We start from the raw sequence: 20,212 nt of genomic DNA, 5'->3' as shown, positions 1-20,212 counted from the left end.
TGTAACAACCCAACTTCCAATACGTCATGATCGTACCAAAAGTAAGGCGTTACTGACCTGTTTACCTTATTAACTATTTACCATTAAGCCTTTAGTTCGATATCGCGATTCAATTTTATAGAAAATACCAGAAAATTTTTTTGTTTTTATTGATTAAAATCATATAGCAAACATTTCAAGTAATAATAATCACATAATTATTAATAATAATATCTGTCATACAAAAGATTTCAAATAAAACTCAGATACAAATCCTATCCCTCTGCATAAAATAAAAACTAAAGGTACAAAGGCGAGGGAATTCTATGAAAGAAACTCAAGTCATAAACTTAACTCGTAAATAAATGCTAGAATCGCCCGCAGCTTCAAACTGAGTCTTCAAACCTATGTCACTGAAAAGGTGGAGGATTTTGGGGTGAGAACAAACCACACGTTCTCAGTAGGGAATGGGAGTGCCGTAAAAGTAATGATTAACATGCAAATAATTAACTTTTACTTAATAAACTATTTTTGTCAAACCCTTTGAAATACTTTTTAATCTTACCTTAGATAAGTAATTACTTTCTTTAAATCTCTAAACCCAAAACAGATCTCAATCGCAAAACTTGTCATATTAAATATCTTTCAGCCACATAATTGATTCTCAGCCACAACAAACAATTATTAATCATCTCTATACATTCACAGACTATTAGCACATGAAGAAACTCAATTCATCACACAAACAAATCACAATATAACAAGCAACACAATCACAGAGAAGTAATACAAGCAAACACAACCAAATGCAAATGCACAACTACTATGTTGCATGCCTGTCCTAAGCAGGCTATGAGCTCATGTGTCGGTTTACACCCTGCAGCCCGACATTACCTAGGAACAAGTCCCAGATATGGCTTCCCTTTGTGTCCTTGGTGCATATGTGTCGGTGGTAAGAATACCACTCCTTCGTGACTATCGGCAGTCGGCGCGAAACCCGACCCCATTATATACGCACAAGGGGAAACAGTGATCCTCAGTTCGTGGGCGTCCCCAAGATCAATTCACAAACAAAACAAAGATCTTCAGTTCGTGGGTTATACCCGAGATCAATACACAATAACATAGCGATCTTCAGTTCGTGGGTTATACCCGAGATCAACATACAACAATTCATGGGTTATTCCCGTAATCAATGATTATCAGTCTGTGGGTTTTTCCCGCATATAAATCAAATAACAATCTATAGGTTTCCTCGAGATCAATGATCATTCAGTTCGTGGGTACTTCCCAAATTGTACCAATTATCAATTCATGGGTTTTCCCCGTAGTTAAATAACTAACAGTTCGTGGGGTTTTCCCGTATTTTATCATTTTTCATTTTCTTTTCTAAATCTCAACAATCCACATATCAATTCTTCATTCTCTCTTTCCCTTTTAGTTCTTAACATTTTTCTTTAAACCATTCTTATCTTTCTCAGGCATTTATCCATAAAAATCTTAACCATCAAGCCAGTCATAATCTCTACTTTAGCAATCTTGACTCAAGCCAACTTTTAAAGCTATCTTTCAGCTTAGTTCTCTATCAAAGACTCAAGAAAATCATTTATTTAAATTCATTAAACACTTTTCAAAACATAACCTTTCATTAGAAGTAATCAAATAAAACTTCCTCAAGTTTACTAATTTTCCAAAGATTAAAAAATCATCTCTCTTTACTATTCAAATTCAAATATTATAAATTCATCAAACTTCTAAACAGCAATCCTTTATTTTAAACCCAAAACATAATTCTTTTCATATTAATTCAATCTCAAAACATGGTTACTTCCTTAAATAATTTATTTTCAAAGTATAAACCTTTTCTTGGTAAATCGACTTCAAAGTAGAATAATTCTTTTCTTAACTAATTAAAACTTAAATAATATCATTTTCCAAATCCAAATCTTCTAAAATAACTTTTCAAATAAAACCTCAGATTTTATAAAATTTCGGCAGCATCTCCCCTAAAACTCGGACTTAGCCACCCTTACGGGTTCCCTCTTTCTCCATAAATCACCAGCCCTTTTCTCAACAATTTTCAAACGGGTAATTCTCAATCAATCAGACATTCACAGTTCATAATAATTAACAAGTCAATCATACTCCACAATTCCAACTAATCCATCAATCCAACTCCAATCTCATCAATTCATATTTACTTTTCACATATCATAGAATCCTTTCAAAATTAAACTTAATCAACTAGTAATCCCAAAAATCAGCCTTTCATAATTCTAATTTTTTTTTAAATGATGTCATTTACTCTTTAGTAAAGTTACTATTTTGTTTTAAAAGTCAAATTTAAAGAGAATGATTTGGTAATCAAACTTCAATCTTTTAACTGTTCTCAAACTTAATTCTAATTAATTATAAATCAACTTTAGCAACCATCAAAGCCAATTCCAAACAGTCGTTGTCAGTATCACAGCTGTTCCGTTACATCAGATAACTAAAAACAACAACAAGAACTTATTCTTAATAATCAAAATACAGCCACAACTCAGCCAGAAATAATCTTATCAATTAATCAATCACTCATAGCAACAGAACCAGTCACAATCACAGCCTTAATCTAAACTCCATTCATCAATTATCAAAATGTTAGATTTTTAATACTTAGCTCAACAGTTTTCGGTTTAATAAGTAACATTAAATAAATCATTCACAGCCCCATTTCAACTAATTTCAACCCGTCACAAGTTCATTTCACAGCCATTCCAATATACTAAAATTCCAATTCAATATCAATCAATTCGAAATAACTCACTCAAGATCAAAATCTCGGCCAACTCATCACATAAAATTAGTAATTCAAAATATAATTCACAACCAGATTTAAACTAATTCAACAATATCACATAAGATCAGGATTTCCAACAAATCCATCAAAATTCGAAAAACCAATATCGGTTCCAGCATTAACCAAAATTAACCTTGTCAAATTAATTACTCATGATAACAAAACCCAGCAACATTTACAGCCATAACCTAAACTCAATAAACTAATTAAAGCACTAGAATATCATCTCAATACCAAACTTTATCCAAATTTCACAACTTCAAACCAAGCTTATTCCTAACAATTAATCATATTTATGAATTATTTGCAATTACTTACTAAACCTCATTGGCATTCATAAGTATAAAACTGTTAATTTTAAAATGAATCCCCTACCTCAATTAGCCAGAATCGTATTATTTAACGTAACAATTTCCTTTATCCCCAAATTGTGGCAGGTAGTCATTCCAATACAACTGGAATGGCAGCGGCATCACCCACAACTCTAGTAGCAGCAACAGCAATTTTGGAAGGGAATTTAATAGAGGCTGAAGCAAACACAAGGGTAAAACAGAACAGATCATCAAAGGAGCAGTAATCAGAATATTGATTGTAGAACAAAACCTATCTTACCAAAAGAAATACGGGAATGGAGCAGCAGCTCTGGTACTCGGAAAAACAGAAACCAGAGAGCAGGGCATACGTCTTAGCAGCAGCACCAATCAAATCGGTTAGAACAACAAGGACACCAACGAAGTAAGAACGACAAAACAAAAGAAAAGCAGAACAGAGTCGACAATATCAGAGGAAAATACAGGATTGTTACAGAGCAACTGGGGTTCAGAGGTAGCGGTTCTCATGGCTATGACTTAACTGACTTACCATGAACGACGACGGCGACCAGAAATTCCGGCGATAGCGGCGGCAGAGGAACGGTTCCTCCCCTGTGCGTCTCCTTTCTCACACGTCTCGTCCTCTTCTGGCTCTCCCTCTCTCCAACGGCGGTGACTACTCCACTCTCCTCCACGGCGGCGCCGAAGCTCAGGACGGCAACGCGAGCTCAGGCTTCATAGACGGGACGGCGGTGATGGCAGCTCTTCCCTCTGACCTCCATTGCATCTCTCTCTCGACGCCTATCCCTCATCTCTGATCAACCGGCACCAGGGCGGACTCCACGGAACGGCGGCGACAAGCGGGCAAGGTGCAGTGGCGGCGATTCCAGGCCGGCAGTAGCGCGCGACGAAGGAGGCGACGGTGAGGTAGCAGTGACCGATGGTGACACCCGACGGAGGTGACGACGGCGTCTCCCTCCTCTCCGATTCCAAGCCCTCTGTTCTCCCTTTTTCATTTCTCTGTTTCTTTCTTTTGTTTATGCGTGTTGTGTTTAGGAAGGGGGGTGGGGTACGGCTGAGGGATGGTGAGGGTGGAAGGGTTAGGGTTTGAAATTAGGAATTAGGGTTTCTGATTCAATTTGTGAATTAGGATTAGAAATTAGGGATTTTATAAAGTAATGTGGATAGATATGAATAGATATTTTGATAAAATAGAATAGTAGAGTAATTTTAAAATCAAATATACTTTATAAAAAATATTTAGGAACATTATTTATCAACATATGGCTAAGTGCAATCAATTATTTCTAATTTACATTATAAAATGAACAAGTTAATTATATTTTGTAAAGTACAATTTAAATTCAAATATCAATTTTCTAGATTAAATCATACAAATCTCTATTATTTTTCTATCTCTGAAACTTTAATTTCAATTTATAAAATAATTAATTATAATAAAAATGGTACATAAATATTAATTGACGTAAACTTAAAGCATTTATAAAAATCAAACTAATCATTTCTAATAAATTAATTTCTAGGAGTTCAAATTAATAACATAATTCATTCAAAATAGAATTTATTTAAATTAAATTATACAATGCTTTCTTATTTTTCAATTATCAAAATTATAATTTCAATTATAACCAAAACTTTAATTTCAATTTATAAAATAATTAATTATAATAAAAATTGTACATAAATATTAATTGACTTAAACTTAAAGTATTTATAAATATTAATCTAATCATTTCTAATAAAATAATTTCTAGGAGTTCAAATTAATAACATATTTCATTCAAAATAGAATTTATTTAAATCAAATTATACAATTCTTCTTATTTTTCAATTATCAAAATTATAATTTTAATTATACTAAATATCTAATAAAGATTATATAAAAATTCTAATTAATTTAAGCTTCAATTATCATGAAAATGTATTTAATTACCTTTAGTAAAATAATTTTCTTAAAATAAAGTTATCAACAAATATAATAAATCACAAACTAATTATTTGATTTTCAAAACTAGGGTTGTTACAGTTTTCACTTAGTTACCCTTACTAAATAAAGGAAAGTCAAGTGATTGAGCTAACTCTTATTCGCAAATCCTAGTCCTCTCCCTTGGGAAGGTCTAGCGTTAGTAAATACAGAACTAGCCAACAACTTCCAGTTTAATCAGCACTTAAGCCTTCTAACTCAAGTGTCTCCTTTTAATCAACCCCCATGTCAAGTATGGAGTCTACTCCATTGACATGAATATAACGCTCACAAAAATATAAGAAGAAGACATGATGAATTGAATAAAATAAAGCTTTGAGAATTAATTAATGATAAAAGTAATCCTTTTCACTAACAATCCATGAAAATAATCCAATTACTACTTTAAACAAGAATTAAGAATATGGAATAAATAAATGAGCAAGTAAAGAAACAAACTAGAATAGTATCTTCAACGAAGGTAATGACTCTTCAACATCCAAAGGTATAAAACTAATAAACTATGAATGTAGAAGAGAACCTAGAGGAATTGTAATTTCTCTATAGATTCAGATCTAAAACCTAAAACTATCCTAATGAGAATGTATCAATGTGTGTAAAAAAAAGTGTGTTGAGTCTCTGCATGTTCGCTAACTTTATTCTGTGTTTTTGGGCCAAAAACTGGGTCAAAATACGGCCCGAAATCACCCCCAGCATTTTCTGTTATTTCTGCAGATCGCGTAGGTCACGCGTACGCGCCGTCCACGCATGCGCGTCATTCAGCGATTTTCTTTGTCACGCGTACGCATCATCTATGCGTTCGCATCATTTGTGCAGACTCCAATCCACGCGTACGCGTCAGGCACGCACACGTGTCGCTGCAATTTTCTCCATTCCGCGTGCTCGCGTGAGCCATGCGCGCGCGTCGATGTTCGCTGATCATCTCCTTAGTTTCTTGTGATCCTTCCATTTTTGCAAGCTTCCTCTCCATTCTCTAATCCGTTCCTGCCCTATAAAGCCTGAAACACTTAACACACGGATCACGGCATCGAATGGTATAAAGGGGAATTAAAATATACTAACTAAAGATCTCTACGTAGCAAGTTTTCAATCATAGAACAATACTAGGAAGGAAAATGTAAAATCATGCAATTAGTATGAATAAGTGGGTGAAGACTAGATGAAACCACTCAATTAAACACAAGATAAACCATAAAATAGTGGTTTATCAACCTCCCCACACTTAAACATTAGCATATCCTCATGCTTAGCTCAAGGAGATAAAACAAATGAGTAGGGAAAAGTAAGACTCATGCAATGCAATGCAACCTATGTATATGAATGCAACTATATGATAAAATGATTTTCCTACTTAGTTAAAAATAAATAAGTTCTTCATGACAAAAATAAATCAAATTCCACTAGTTCAAATTATACAGTAAAAACAAGTAGACTCGTAGGAAGACAACTCATGAAAGCAGGGAATATAGGATTAAGCATTAAACCCTTACTGATGGTGTATATGCACTCTAGTCACTCTAGTGTATAGGGTAATCACTCTACTCTTCTCTAATCATGCTTTCTAAACCTTGTTCTTCACCTAACCAATCAACAAGTATTTAATGCACCAATGCAAACATCATGAGGTCTTTTCAAGGTTGTAATGGGGCCAAGGTAAAGGTGAGGGTATATATATGGCTAAGTGAGCTATAAATTGAATCTTTGATTATCCTAAGCTATCACCTAACATACATACTCTATTTTCTTCTTAAATCATCCTTAGCTACCCAAATTTTTCCCACTTTTGTTTCACATACTCATGCATCAACTTTTCTCTCAACTTGTATCACATATGCATTGAATATTTTTTTTCATTAAACTGAACTTAACTTTGGGGTAATTTTGTCCCCTTATTCATTTATCTAATCACTTATTTATTTGAATATTTTTGGATTTTTTTTATGTAAAAGTAAAAATAAACATAGCTTATCAATGCACAGATTTATAATTTTTCTAGTTTCACATGAATAGGTGCCTAAATTCCCAATATTTTATCATGACACATTCCCTTATTAACCCATGTTCCCACAATTTTCCCACTCTTTTTTGACACACAATTTCTATCTTAAGCTAACCAAAGATTCAATTTGGGGTATTACTTATTTTTCTGCTTAAGGATAGTAATGTGGTAAAATATAGAACAAATGGGATTAAAAGGCTCAAATTGGCTAACAAAGGTAAATGGAAGGGTAGGCTATTTGGGGTAAGTGAGTTAATAAGATAATGACCTCAATCATATGCATGCATATAACACATTAAATATTGGACATATAGGATGGAACAAAATATAGATTACAATCATAGAGAAGCAAACACACAAGAATAAAATTTTATGGTTAAATAATGTAACCATGTCATTAGGCTCAAGTCTCACAGGTTGTGTGTTCTAGCTTTTAACTATGTTCCAAATACAACTTCCAAACAAGTTTAACACAATAGTTTTGATTTAAATTAGTGAAATTTTTCAAAAATAGGGTCTTAAAAAGAAACTTATTATTTTCTAACCAAAAAGAACATACATGCAAATAACCTATTACTATGGAATTTATCCTATCCTAACAAAAGAAAAATTAAATAAATATCCTCTTCTATTGGTGTTTAAGGAAGAGAAATTACCTCCGGAAGTCAGGTACTGACCGACCTCCCCACACTTAGAGATTGGCACCGTCTTCGGTGCCATCAATCAGGAACAAAGGAGGGCTGGTAGCAGCATCTCCACAATCGGAACCGTCATGACTCCCTGTGCTGGTAAATGAAGTGGAGTCCGGGGTGTCTGGGTCTTCTTTAGGTGGGTGGTGACTAACAAGCAGCTCCTTGAGGTATGTAAATCGGTGCTTGTTACGGCACTCCCTTTGCTTTCCTTTCCAGTCAAGCTGGTCTAGCCTCTCAAGTATCTGATGGAGCAGTTAGTTTGTTGAAGGTGCTTGTGATGTGGAAGGAGTAGGAATATCTTCGGCCGATTCTACAGGCCAGCTAGTAGTGGCTGCTAGAGGTCTGATATACTTCCCATTAGGGACGACTTGATCATCCCGTGGAATCATGGCCTTAGTGTCCCCAGCTCTGTAGGAGACTCTGGCTGCTGAAACTAGATCTGAAACCAAGGCAGGAAAAGGTAGGTTGCCCGCAATCTGTACGTGTTCCATAGCATGCCGAATGTGTCTCGGTAAATTGAGGTGCTGGTCTGTAAGGATACAACAGAGTAGAACAGCCATGTCTGCAGTGAAGGAGAACTTGTGAGTGCTCGGAAAGACATAATAGGACATGATCTGTGCCCATACTCGAGCCTCCAAGGTGAGTGCTGAAGACAATATGCTCTTAGGTCGAGATCAATGGTATCCATAGATCCATCTGCTGCCAGGTTGTGCTATAACTCTGAGAACGGCATCCCAGTCAAATTGGTATGTCTGGCGTTTGAATGAGGCTTCTTGGAATGCGTCCAATCCTTCTGGTGCAGGGGTAAGATCTAGAGCTTTTTGAATGACATCTTCAGTTATGGGAACTTGCTTCTGACAGACATAGACAGACGACATGGTTGGCATGTGAAAATTGGAGTAGAATTCAACTACCCATGATAGATTAATCTGCCGTGGCTGTCTCTGTAGGAATCCCCACTGTCTTCGCTCAAAGCAGGGCTCAACAAATTCAACAATGTTGGTCGGGAGGATGAGTAGATACTCATTGTTATAGTTTCTCTCAGCCAAGATGGGGAACATCTACTCACAGTAGCGGTTAGTGAACCGCGCAGTGTCCTTTGCTGGAAAAGCTTTCTCTTTTTTATTGACCTTGATGATCCTCTTAATTTGCTCTGTTGAGGGCTTTACTGCTGTTGAAGATGGCTCTGCCACTAGTGTTCTTTTTGTTCCTTTCCTTACTAGTGGTTTGGGAGTAGCTTTCTCTTTACCCTTCATGGTGGCCATCCTGAAAAAGGAAAAAGAAAGTAATATGTAAAGCTAAGGGTTTGAGCAAGGAAGAGGATGGTATAGGTGATAATCAATGCGCGGTAAAGAAGGATGTCGTTAACACATGGTCATGACTACATGTGAAAATTTTATCAATGAAAATATAGCAAGTGCATGTGATGGCTATTAAATGCAAGTTGTTTATTGGCATGCCGGCAAAAGCATGAGTAGCATAGATCAAGCATTAAATGTCCAAGTTAGATTATCAACTCTTTCAAACTAACAATCTGTTTGTATTGACAATTATATTTAATCAATAAAATATAAAAGGGGTTTTGTGAAAAACAGGCATTAGAGTAGTAGAATAGAGTAATATAAAAATAATGCACAATGCCATACGGGCTTTTTTACAAACACATAGCATGCATGGTGAATATGTTATTGAAAGTATTAAATTGAACATGCAAGCAACCCTTTAAGAAGTAATATAAATTGTCAAACAATTTCACAATAACTCACAAGCAAAATGTAAAAGAAAATAATCACCCAATTAAATTTCTAACACCAATTAAAGGAATAAAAAAGAAAAGAAAAAGAAAGAAAAAGCAAATATAGATAATGAAAGTAAAAAGAAAAAGAAGACGAAAACATTAAAAAATAATAAAGGAAAAGTAAAAAGTAAGGAAAGAAAGAAAAGAACCTTGATAATGGATAGGAAAAATAAGGGAGGAGAAAGTAAAAAGTGAGAAAGAATAAAGAAGGAAGAAGAGAGAAGAAAGAAATAAAAAGGGAAAAGAAAAGATTTAGATTTTGGGAAGAAAAGATAAGATATTTGGCGCTGATCTGGATAAGATGTGCGTCTCATGTGACGCGGACGTGTGGGGCATGCGATCGCGTGGTGCGTGATAAGTTCAGGTGATGCGGACGCGTGGGTCGCACGCACACGTGGCCTGATTTATGCTATTGGCGCGAGTGCATCCTCGCGTACGCACAACTCTATGTTTTATACGTATTTTGCCAAAATCTGGGTGGCGCGTGCCCGTGGGTGACGCGCACGCGTGAATGGCCATATTTTGTAAAATGACGCGGCCGCGTGGGGCACGCGTTCGCGTGGTAGGGCTTGTGCTTCCAGCACCATTCCAGCCCCACTCCACTATAACTCTCAGCCATATACCCATTTACGTCGAGTTCGTAGGGTCACGCGTGTGCATGGGCGACGCGCATGCGTGGAGGGTTAATTTTTCAAATGACGCGGGCGTGTCAGGGACGCATTCACGTGGGCGTGCTTGTGCCTGAGGCACGCCTCCAGCCACGCTCCCGCGTGACTCTCTGCTTCTTTTCTTCCTAGTTTCTAATGCACTAATGACGCAGACGCATCAGCGACGCTTGCGCGTCACGTGCATTTTTTTTTATGCAGTATGCAAATGCAAATGCAGGCTATATGCAGAGATTATGAGAAGAGTCATTAGCAAAAACAAAATAGAGTAAAATAAAACTAAGACTAAAACTGAACGATCATACCATGGTGAGTTGTCTCCCACCTAGTACTTTGCTTTTACGTCCTTAAGTTGGACGGTCTTCAGGCTCATTCTGCTTCTATTGGTGGGTCTTCCAAGAGGAAAACCTCTACCTCTTTGTGATCCTTCATCTTCTCTCCATGATAAAGCTTCAGGCGATGTCCATTGACCTTAATGAATTTGGAGCTAGAAGGATGACGCAGGTGAAAAACTCCGTATGGCTCTGCCTTTTCTACTCTATAGGGAACTTCCCATCTTGATCTTAGTTTCCCTGGCATAAGCCTCAGTCTGGAGTTATAAAGAAGAAATAACTCCCCTGGTCTAAACTCTCTCCTTTTTATGTGCTTGTCATGGATAGCCTTCATCTTCTCTTTGTATCGCCTGGAGTTGTCATATGCTTCTAGGCAAAGATTCTCTAATTCTGCTAGTTACAACTTTCTTTCAGCACCAGATTCTTCAAAATTCATATTGCATTCCCTTACAGCCTAGAAAGCTTTGTGTTCTACCTCTACTGAACGGTGGCAAGCCTTTCCGTATACCAAGCGGAAGGGGCTCATCCCAATGGGTGTCTTATATGCTGTTCTATATGCCCAGAGTGCATCTTGTAGCCTAGCACTCCAGTCATTCCTATGAAGCATTACTATCTTCTCCAGAATGCGTTTAATTTCTCTGTTAGACACTTCTGCTTGTCTATTGGTCTGGGGATGATAAGCTGTTGCTACTTTATGAAAAATCCCATGCTTCTTCAGTAATTCTGTTAAGCTCCTGTTAAAAAAGTGAGTGCCTTGATCGCTCACGATTGCTCGTGGTGATCCAAAGTGACAAATAATATGGTTTCTAACAAAGGAAACAATAGTGTTAGCATCATCAGTACGGGTAGGAATTGCTTCCACCCATTTAGAAACATAATCTACGGCTAACAGTACATAAAGGTAACCATTAGAGTTTGGAAATGGACCCATGAAGTCAATGCCTCAAACATCAAAAATTTCACAGAAATGCATAATCTATTGAGGCATCTCATCCCTCTTGGAATTCACTTCTTGATCAATATCCCTCAACTCTCTATCCACTTCCTTAACATTACTCTCCTCCTCAACCTCCTTTCCAAACTCCAAGGAAGAAGGCGCTTCAACTTGAGATTCCTCTATGTACTCAACATATCCTAAGTACCCAACCACTTCTCCCTTTTGTTCAATATTCTCTACCTCCTCCTCTTATTGTACTTCTTGCTTTGACTTCTCTCCCTCACCTTGGAGCTTCAAATCCACTCCCTCACTAGGCTCCTCGATTGCTTCTCCACATTCAACAATGGGAGTACTTGGGATGCATGAGCTTAGGTGGAAGGTTATGTGACTCACGGCTTCTACCATGATAGCCATCTTGGCTTCTATCTCCTTAAACTCCTTTTCCGTCCCTTCTTGTTGCCTTAGGATATGAGATTCAAGATCTCTTAGTTCTTGCGTGAGGGCTTCGTTAGGGGGCGGTGGTGGAAGAGAAAGTTCATCATTTGAGGGAAAGGTGTTGTTGTTGGAAGGTGGTTCATATTGGTGAGAGTCTTGAGGTGATGTACATGAAATTTGTGTCTCTTGGGAGTATTGGTGTTAGAATGGTGGTAGTTCTAAAAATGGTTGATATAGTGGTTGATATGGTAGATATGGGTTGGGGTCATATGGGGGTGAATGGTGGTATGAGGCTTGTGAGTATGGTGGAGGGCTATATTGAGGAGGGGGTTCATATGTATGTGGTGGTTGTGGTTGACAATCACAATAAGGGTCATCACATACATTAGATTGGTATGCATTACGGTTAGGATTATACCCATAAGAATTAGAAGAGTAGTTATGTTGGGGGACGCTTGAACGGTTTGGGTGGCATAAAATGCCTTTTGGTCCTTGCGCATCTCCGTGAGGAGGGTAGTCATGTCCCCTAACACTCTTGTCAAGCTTTGATTTCCAAATCCTTGATGCATGTCCTTATTAAAGCTTCCATCTCCTAAAACATAGTATGAACCAAACTCATAGCCAAAGTGATGAGAATTCATGGTGATAAGAGAAAATAAAAACAAAAGCTAACAAGAAACAAAGAAACCGAATCCTAAAACTAGCAAAAACTAACAAACAAACCAAAAATCAAGCTATTCACAATATATACAATAGCCAATAACATAGCACCATTGCAACTCCCCGGCAACGACGCCATTTTGATGATAAGAATTATCGTGTCGGTCTAGAATTTCTCTTATAGAAATAAGAACTTCGTTGTAAGCATAGCTCCAAACCGACAAATAATGCTCACATAAAAAATTTGAGTTATCACAAGTACAAACCCCAATAAGAATTAACCGAAGTTTTCAAACTCCAAGTCGTCTCACAAGGAATTGCAATGAAGTGGTCAATTATTGGCTATGAAGATGCAAGGGATTTGATTTGTAATTTGCAAGAAAAGTAAATGGCAAGAAAATAAATGATAAGAACTACTAAAGAAATGGTAAACAACTCTTGGCTAAGACATGGGAAGTTGAGATAACTCTCCTTGTCCACAAACCATGTATTGACAATTATGAGGAACCGAGCTCATTAGGTCTACTCAAAGCCTTAAGTACGTAATATCTACCCCTAGGCTTGGAGTACGTCAAATGGCTCGATCAACATTAATCCATAGGTCATAACCTAGCTACCAATTAACTTAGTAGTAGGCTAGAGTCAATGGTTATCAAATTGACCACATAGGGTTCTCAAATCACCAATCCGATAAAGCCCAATGACTCAAGATCACTCAATTCCCTTAGCCTAGGCCAAGAGTAAAAGAAACTACTCAAAAATTAAAGGAAACATTCTATCAAACACCTAGTGTGCAATAAAAGTAAACATCACAAATTGCAAGAATTAACAAGATCCATCACTAACATAAGCAAGAAATTAACAATAACAATTAAGATGAATATAAAAGAAACATGGAAACATAAAATTGCATTAAGGGAAATCAAGATCCAACAATTTTTCATCAACATAAAAGAGAGAAAAATGAAAATTTAACAAGGGAAACTAAGAGAATCAAGATGTAGAAACAAGAAATTGTAAAAGAAACAAGATGAGAATAAGTAATCAATTCAAGATCTAAGAGAATTTAACCTAATCCTAACCTAATTCTAGAGAGAAGAGGGAGCTTCTCTCTTTAGAAAACTAACTAAAGGCTCATCATGACTAACTAAGTGCTCCCCCTTGCTCAATCTTCAATTCTGCATCAAATACCTTAGAAACAAGTTGGATTTGGGCCTGGGCAGCTCAGAAATCACCCCAGTGTTTTGCCTTTAAGTGAGTCACGTGCGAGCATCGACGCGTACGCGTGGGTTACACGTACACGTCACTTGGCAAAATTCCTATCCACGCGTACGCGTCATGTGCGCGTACGCGTCGCCATGCAACTTCACTTCCACGCATGTGCATCTACTGTGCGTGCGCGTGGGTTGATGTACTCCATATCCTTGTTTTCTCATGCATTCTCCGCTTGGTATGCTTTTCTCCTCATTTCTTCCATCCAATACTTGCCTTATGGACCTGAAATCACTCAAAAAACACATCAAGGCATCGAATGGGATTAAGGTGAATTAAAATGACCAATTTAAGGGCCTAAAAAGCATGTTTTTACACTTAAGCACAATTTAAGGGAGAATTACAAAACCATGCTATTTTATTGAATAAATGTGGGGAAAAAGTGATAAAATCCCCTAAAATAAGCACAAGATAAACCACAAAATTGGAGTTTATCACGTACGCGTGGGTCTTCCAAAATTCTTGCCCTACGCGTAAGCGTAGTGTTCTTTAATTGAGCGTAGCGTTCCTCTGGATTGCTTCCTTCTCTGTTTCTTCTTTTCATCTGTCATCAATCAAACATTTAATCAAAGCCTTGCTAAAATTAGTAGATTTTGCATCATTCATAATAATCACATAATTCTTGCATAAATCTCATGATAATGCATAAAATCAACAATGTTTGATTGAATCAAGATAGACATCAAATTCCACTCCAATCACTTACTTATTATGCAAGAAATACATGAAACCTAATGAAAACAAGTAAAAATTACTAGTAAAACTAGCCTAAAATGACTTGTCATCAAGTGGGTTGATGGTTTTGGTGGTTTGTGTTGAAGGAGTTCCTTGGGATTGAATTCCTATGCCAAGAATTCTGGTTTTCTCCCCACTTCAGATTGGGGTGGTTCCTCCATGAGGAGTTGTAAGTGTCCCCATGGAACTCATTTTCCCAGAACCTTGATTGTGCATATATTGAACTTGTTCATGCTACTATTCTTCATAACTCTGCTCATTTTGCCCCCACACAATTGGAGGTTGGTTGGTTGTGCTCACTGCAGCAAGTTGCAATCCATCCATCCTCTTGGACATCATCTCCTTTTGTTGTTGAAGTTTCTGGTGCATGAGTTTATTCTGAGCCAAAATTGCATCAACACCTTTAAGCTCATAAATGCCTCTTTTAGAAGCTATTTGCCTTTCAGAGGAATAGAAGTATTGATTGTTGGCAACCATATCTATAAGGGCTTCTTGTGCAGTCTTCATCATTTGCAATGAGCCTCCTGAAGAGTAATCTAAGGCCTTTCTTGCCTTCATGGATAGACCTTCATAGAAATTTTGGAGCTCAACCCACTCACTGAACATTCCCTCTGGGCACCTTCTAATCAATACTTTGTATCTTTCCCAGGCTTCATATAATGATTCTCCCTCTAGTTGTCTGAAAGTCTGCATATCAGTTTTCAACTTGATGATTCTTTGAGGGGGGTAGAATTTGGCTAGGAATTTGCTAACCAAATCTTCCTAGTTTGTGATGCTTTCTTTTGGAAAAGTTTCTAGCCAATGAGAGGCTGTATCTCTAAGAGAGAATGGAAACAAGAGCAGCTTGTAGATGTCAGGATGGACCCCATTTGTTTTGACAGTGTCACAAATTCTCAAGAAAATGGAGAGATGTTGGTTTGGGTCTTCAGCAGCACTTCCTACATATTGATAGTTATTCTTAACTAGAGTGATGAGTTGTGGCTTGAGCTTAAAATTATTAGCATTAACATTGGGAGATAGAATGCTGCTCCCACAATTTCTTGGGTTAGGGATGGTGTAGGATGCTAGAACTCTTCTTGGAGGCTGGCCATTATTATTGGCAACCTCCTCTGATGGATTAGGAAGGTTGTCCTCCATCTCTTGATCTCTCTCTTCTGAATCTTCTTCTCCTATCACTCCCTTCCCTCTTGCTTCTCTCCTCAATCTCAAATAAGTCCTCTCTGGTTCAGATTCAAAGGAAGTAGATACACTTCTTCTTCCCCCTGGCATACACAAACACAAACAGACCAAAAACAAAAACAGAACACTCTATTACTAGAGTGGTGTTACAGTTAACAGAAGCAAAATCTCAAACAGTTACAAGGCTTAACAAAAACAAAGAAACATTCTTAATCTAGATTATCACCTACTTAATCATTGCCAATCTAAATTAATCCCCGTCAATGGCACCAAAAACTTGATGACGGAAAAAGCGTTCGCACAAACTACCAGCAAGTATACCGGGTCGCATCAAGTAGTAAAACTCACAAGAGTGAGGTCGATTCCACAGGGATTGATGGATTAAGCAACTCTAGTTGCGTGATGAATCTAGTCAAGCTAATATTGAAAAGAGTTTGGTGAAATTGATTTAACAGACTATAAACTGCAAAGAAATAAATGCTAGAAATTAAAGGACAAGACTAAAATGGAATAAAATATAAAGTACTGAAGAAATAAATGCTGAAGAGTAAATGAAAAAAACTTAAATGGTGGGAAATATAAAGTGTTGAATCTTAAAGAACAAAAAAAATTGTAAATGGGTTGAAGCTTAAATTGCAAGAAATGTTGCCTAAATTGCAAGAAATGCAAAATGACTTGAATCTTAGATTGCAAGAAAGTAAAAGTACAGAATCTAAATGGTAGTGAAACTTAAATTGCATGAATTGTAAAAGGGAATTGGGTACTGGGAATCAAGACAGTAGAGGAAAACTGCAATTAAAGTAAATTCAGACTAATTTAAGTTGAACAAAATCAGAGAGAATGATTCATCAGGGATTACAATCAATCTTGCCAATTCCTTGATCTAATTGGCAATTGATTGTGTTAAGAGAAATTGATCGCCAATGCATTTGAGCAGAGGAGCATGGAGGAAGCACCAGTATGGGCGTGCCATTTGAGACTTGAGGTGTAGCACGCCAAGTCAAAGAATGAATGGGCGTGCCGCTTGGTACAAGAGGAGTGGCACGGCAAGCTCATGAGCCTTCAATATCACCCGAGGCGTGCTACTTGGGTCCGAGCATGGCACGCCAGTTCATTGATCCAGAGAGGAAGAATGCAGCCCCAACAAGGGTGTGCCACTTGAGATCGAAGGCGTGGTACGCCAGCACAAGCCTCCAAAGAAGAAGACCAATGGGCGTGCCACTTGAGATCGCAGGCGTGGCACGCCCGAACAAGCCTCCAAAGAAGAAGATCAATGGGCGTGGCACACCAGCACAAGCCCCCAAAGAAGAAGATCAATGGGCGTGCCACTATGGACTTTAGGTGTGGCACGCCAAGACAAAATGACCAGGGGCGTGCTACTTGATGACTAGGGCGTGGCATGCCAAACTTGCTCGCACTAAGGGCGTGCCACTTGAATACTGGGCACGGCACGCCAGTTTACAAGACCAGAGGAGCTTACTCATTGGTGTGCGAAATTGTGATCATTCCATTCCTTGGTAACGGCGCTAAAAACTCAATACGCACGTTCATGATCTTATATCTGTTTCACAACTTCGTACAACTAACCAGCAAGTGCACTGGGTCGTCCAAGTAATAAACCTTACGTGAGTAAGGGTCGATCTCATGGAGATTGTCGGCTTGAAGCAAGCTATGGTCACCTTGTAAATCTTAGTCAGGCGGATTAAATTGTTTTTATGAATTGATAAGTAAAAGATAAATAAAATATAAAATAGGATAGTGGTACTTATGTAATTCATTGGTGAAAATTTCAGATAAGCGTATAGAGATGCTTTCGTTCCTCTGATCTCTGCTTTCCTGCTATCTTCATCCAATCAATCCTACTCTTTTCCATGGCAAGCTGTATGTAGGGCATCACCGTTGTCAATGGCTACATCCCATCCTCTCTGTGAAAAAGGTCCAAATGCTCTGTCACGACACAGCTAATCATCTGTCGGTTCTCGATCATACTGGAATAGGAACCATTGATCGTTTTGCGTCTGTCATTACGCCCAGCACTCGCGAGTTTGAAGCTCATCACAGCCTTCCCTTCCCAGATCCTACTCGGAATACCACAGACAAGGTTTAGACTTTCCGGATCTCAGGAATGGCCATCCATGGGTTCTAACTTATACCACGAAGACACTAATAACTCGGACTCGGTCCCCTGTATTAGATATCCAAGAGATATCCATTCAATCTAAGGTAGAACGGAAGTGGTTGTCAGGCACGCGTTCATAAGTTGAGAATGATGATGACTGTCACGATTATCACATCCATTATATTGAAGTGCGAATGAATATCTTAGAAGCGGAATAAGTTGAATTGAATAGAAAACAGTAGTACTTTGCATTAATCTTTGAGGAACAGCAGAGCTCCACACCTTAATCTATGGTGTGTAGAAACTCTACCGTTGAAAATACATAAGTGAAAGGTTCAGGCATGGCCGAATGGCCAGCCCCCAAACGTGTTCTAAAGATGAAACAAAAAATGAAAACTCAATAGTAAAAAGTCCTATTTATAAAAACTAGTTACTAGGGTTTACAGAGATAAGTAATTGATGCAGAAATCCACTTCCGGGACCCACTTGGTGTGTGCTTGGGCTGAGCTTGAAGTTTACACGTGGAGGGGTCATTCTTGGAGTTGAACGCCCGTTTGTAACGTGTTTTTGGCGTTGAACTCCACTTTGCAACTTGTTTCTGGCGCTGGACGCCAGACTGCAGCATGGAACTGGTGTTGAACGCCAGTTTACGTCGTCAATCCTTATTCACAGTATGAACTATTATATATTGATGGAAAGCCCTGGATGTCTACTTTCCAACGCAATTGGAAGCGTGCCATTTGGAGTTCTGTAGCTCCAGAAAATCCACTTTGAGTGCAGGGAGGTCAGAATCCAACAGCATCAGCAGTCCTTCTTCAACCTCTGAATCTGATTTTTGTTCAAGTCCCTCAATTTCAGCCAGAAAATACCTAAAATCATAGAAAAATACACAAACTCATAGTAAAGTCCAGAAATGTGAATTTAACATAAAAACTAATAAAAACACCCCTAAAAGTAACTAGATCCTACTAAAAACATACTAAAAACAATGCCAAAAAGTGTATAAATTATCCGCTCATCACAACACCAAACTTAAATTGTTGCTTGTCCCCAAGCAACTGAAAATTAAATACGATAAAAAGAAGAGAATATACTATAAATTCCAAACTATCAATGAAACATAGCTCCAATCATGATTTTTCAGATTATCAAATAACATGTCTCCTGTTCATCATTCTTTCAAGAGCCAACATATTTAACATTCTAAAACACCAACTTCAAAAGACATATGCACTGTTCAAGCATTCATTCAGAAAACAAAAAGTATTGTCTCCACATTAATATAATTAAACTAAGTTCAAGGATGAATTCGAAATCATGTACTTCTTGTTCTTTTGTTTAAAACATTTTTCATTTAAGAGAGGTGATGGATTCATATTCACTACTTCAAGGCATAGACACTTAGATACTAATGATCATGTAATAAGACACAAATATAGATAAACATTTAACATAAAAATGAAAAACAGAAAATTTAAGAACAAGGAATGAGTCCACCTTAGTGATGGTGGCGTCTTCTTCTTGAGGTACCAATGATGTCCTTGAGCTCTTCTATGTCTCTTCCTTGTCTTTGTTGCTCCTCCCTCATAGCTCTTTAGAACAATAAAAATAAAAATAAAATTAGATAAATAAAAATTGGGTTGCTGATAAACCACTATTTTATGGTTTATCTTGTACTCAATTGAGTGGTTTTTATCTACTCTTTATCCACTTATTCATACTATTTGCATGGTTTTATATTTCCTTCCTAATTATGTGTTTTGATTAAAAACATGCTTCTTTGATCTTATATTTGCTTATTATTAATCCTCTCTTATTACCATTAGATGCCTTGATATGTGTGTTAAGTATTTTCATATATTATAAGGCAGGAATGGCTTGGAGGATGGGAAGAAAGCATGCAAAAGTGGAAGGAATGCAAGAAGTTGGAGAAATTGCTAAGCGATCCAGCTTGACCTCTCTGCACTCAAACGGCTATAACTTTAGCTACAGAGGTCCAAACGATGCGGTTTTAGTTGCGTTGCAAAGCTAACGTCCGGGGCTTCAATTTGGTATATAATATATTATAGTTCCTCTGATGCTAGGCGACGCGACCGCGTGATCCATGCGACCGCGTCGCAGTGACGAAAATCCAGCGTGGCAAAATTCGAAACCAGCGAATTCTGGACTGTTTCTGACCCAGTTTGCGGCGTAGAAAATACAAATTAGAGGCTATAAAGTGGGGGACTGCATCCATTCAAAAAAAAGAGGCT

General features: G+C 37.7%; 1 long non-coding RNA gene across 2 annotated transcripts; it reads right to left on the bottom strand.

Moving 5' to 3' along the window:
* Positions 371–4,270, bottom strand: LOC107643706. 2 transcript variants are annotated; one of them, XR_002363149.1, is made up of 3 exons: positions 3,434–4,270; positions 3,197–3,348; positions 371–392 (listed from the first exon to the last, which is right to left on the bottom strand). It is a non-coding gene; the product is annotated as an uncharacterized LOC107643706 (long non-coding RNA). The 2 variants fall into 2 exon arrangements; XR_002363148.1 differs by having other exon boundaries at positions 3,197–4,270.

The sequence above is a fragment of the Arachis ipaensis genome, chromosome B05 (genome assembly GCF_000816755.2).
Source record: "Arachis ipaensis cultivar K30076 chromosome B05, Araip1.1, whole genome shotgun sequence".
Taxonomy (NCBI): domain Eukaryota; kingdom Viridiplantae; phylum Streptophyta; class Magnoliopsida; order Fabales; family Fabaceae; genus Arachis; species Arachis ipaensis.
This window is presented reverse-complemented; position numbering and strand designations above follow the sequence as displayed.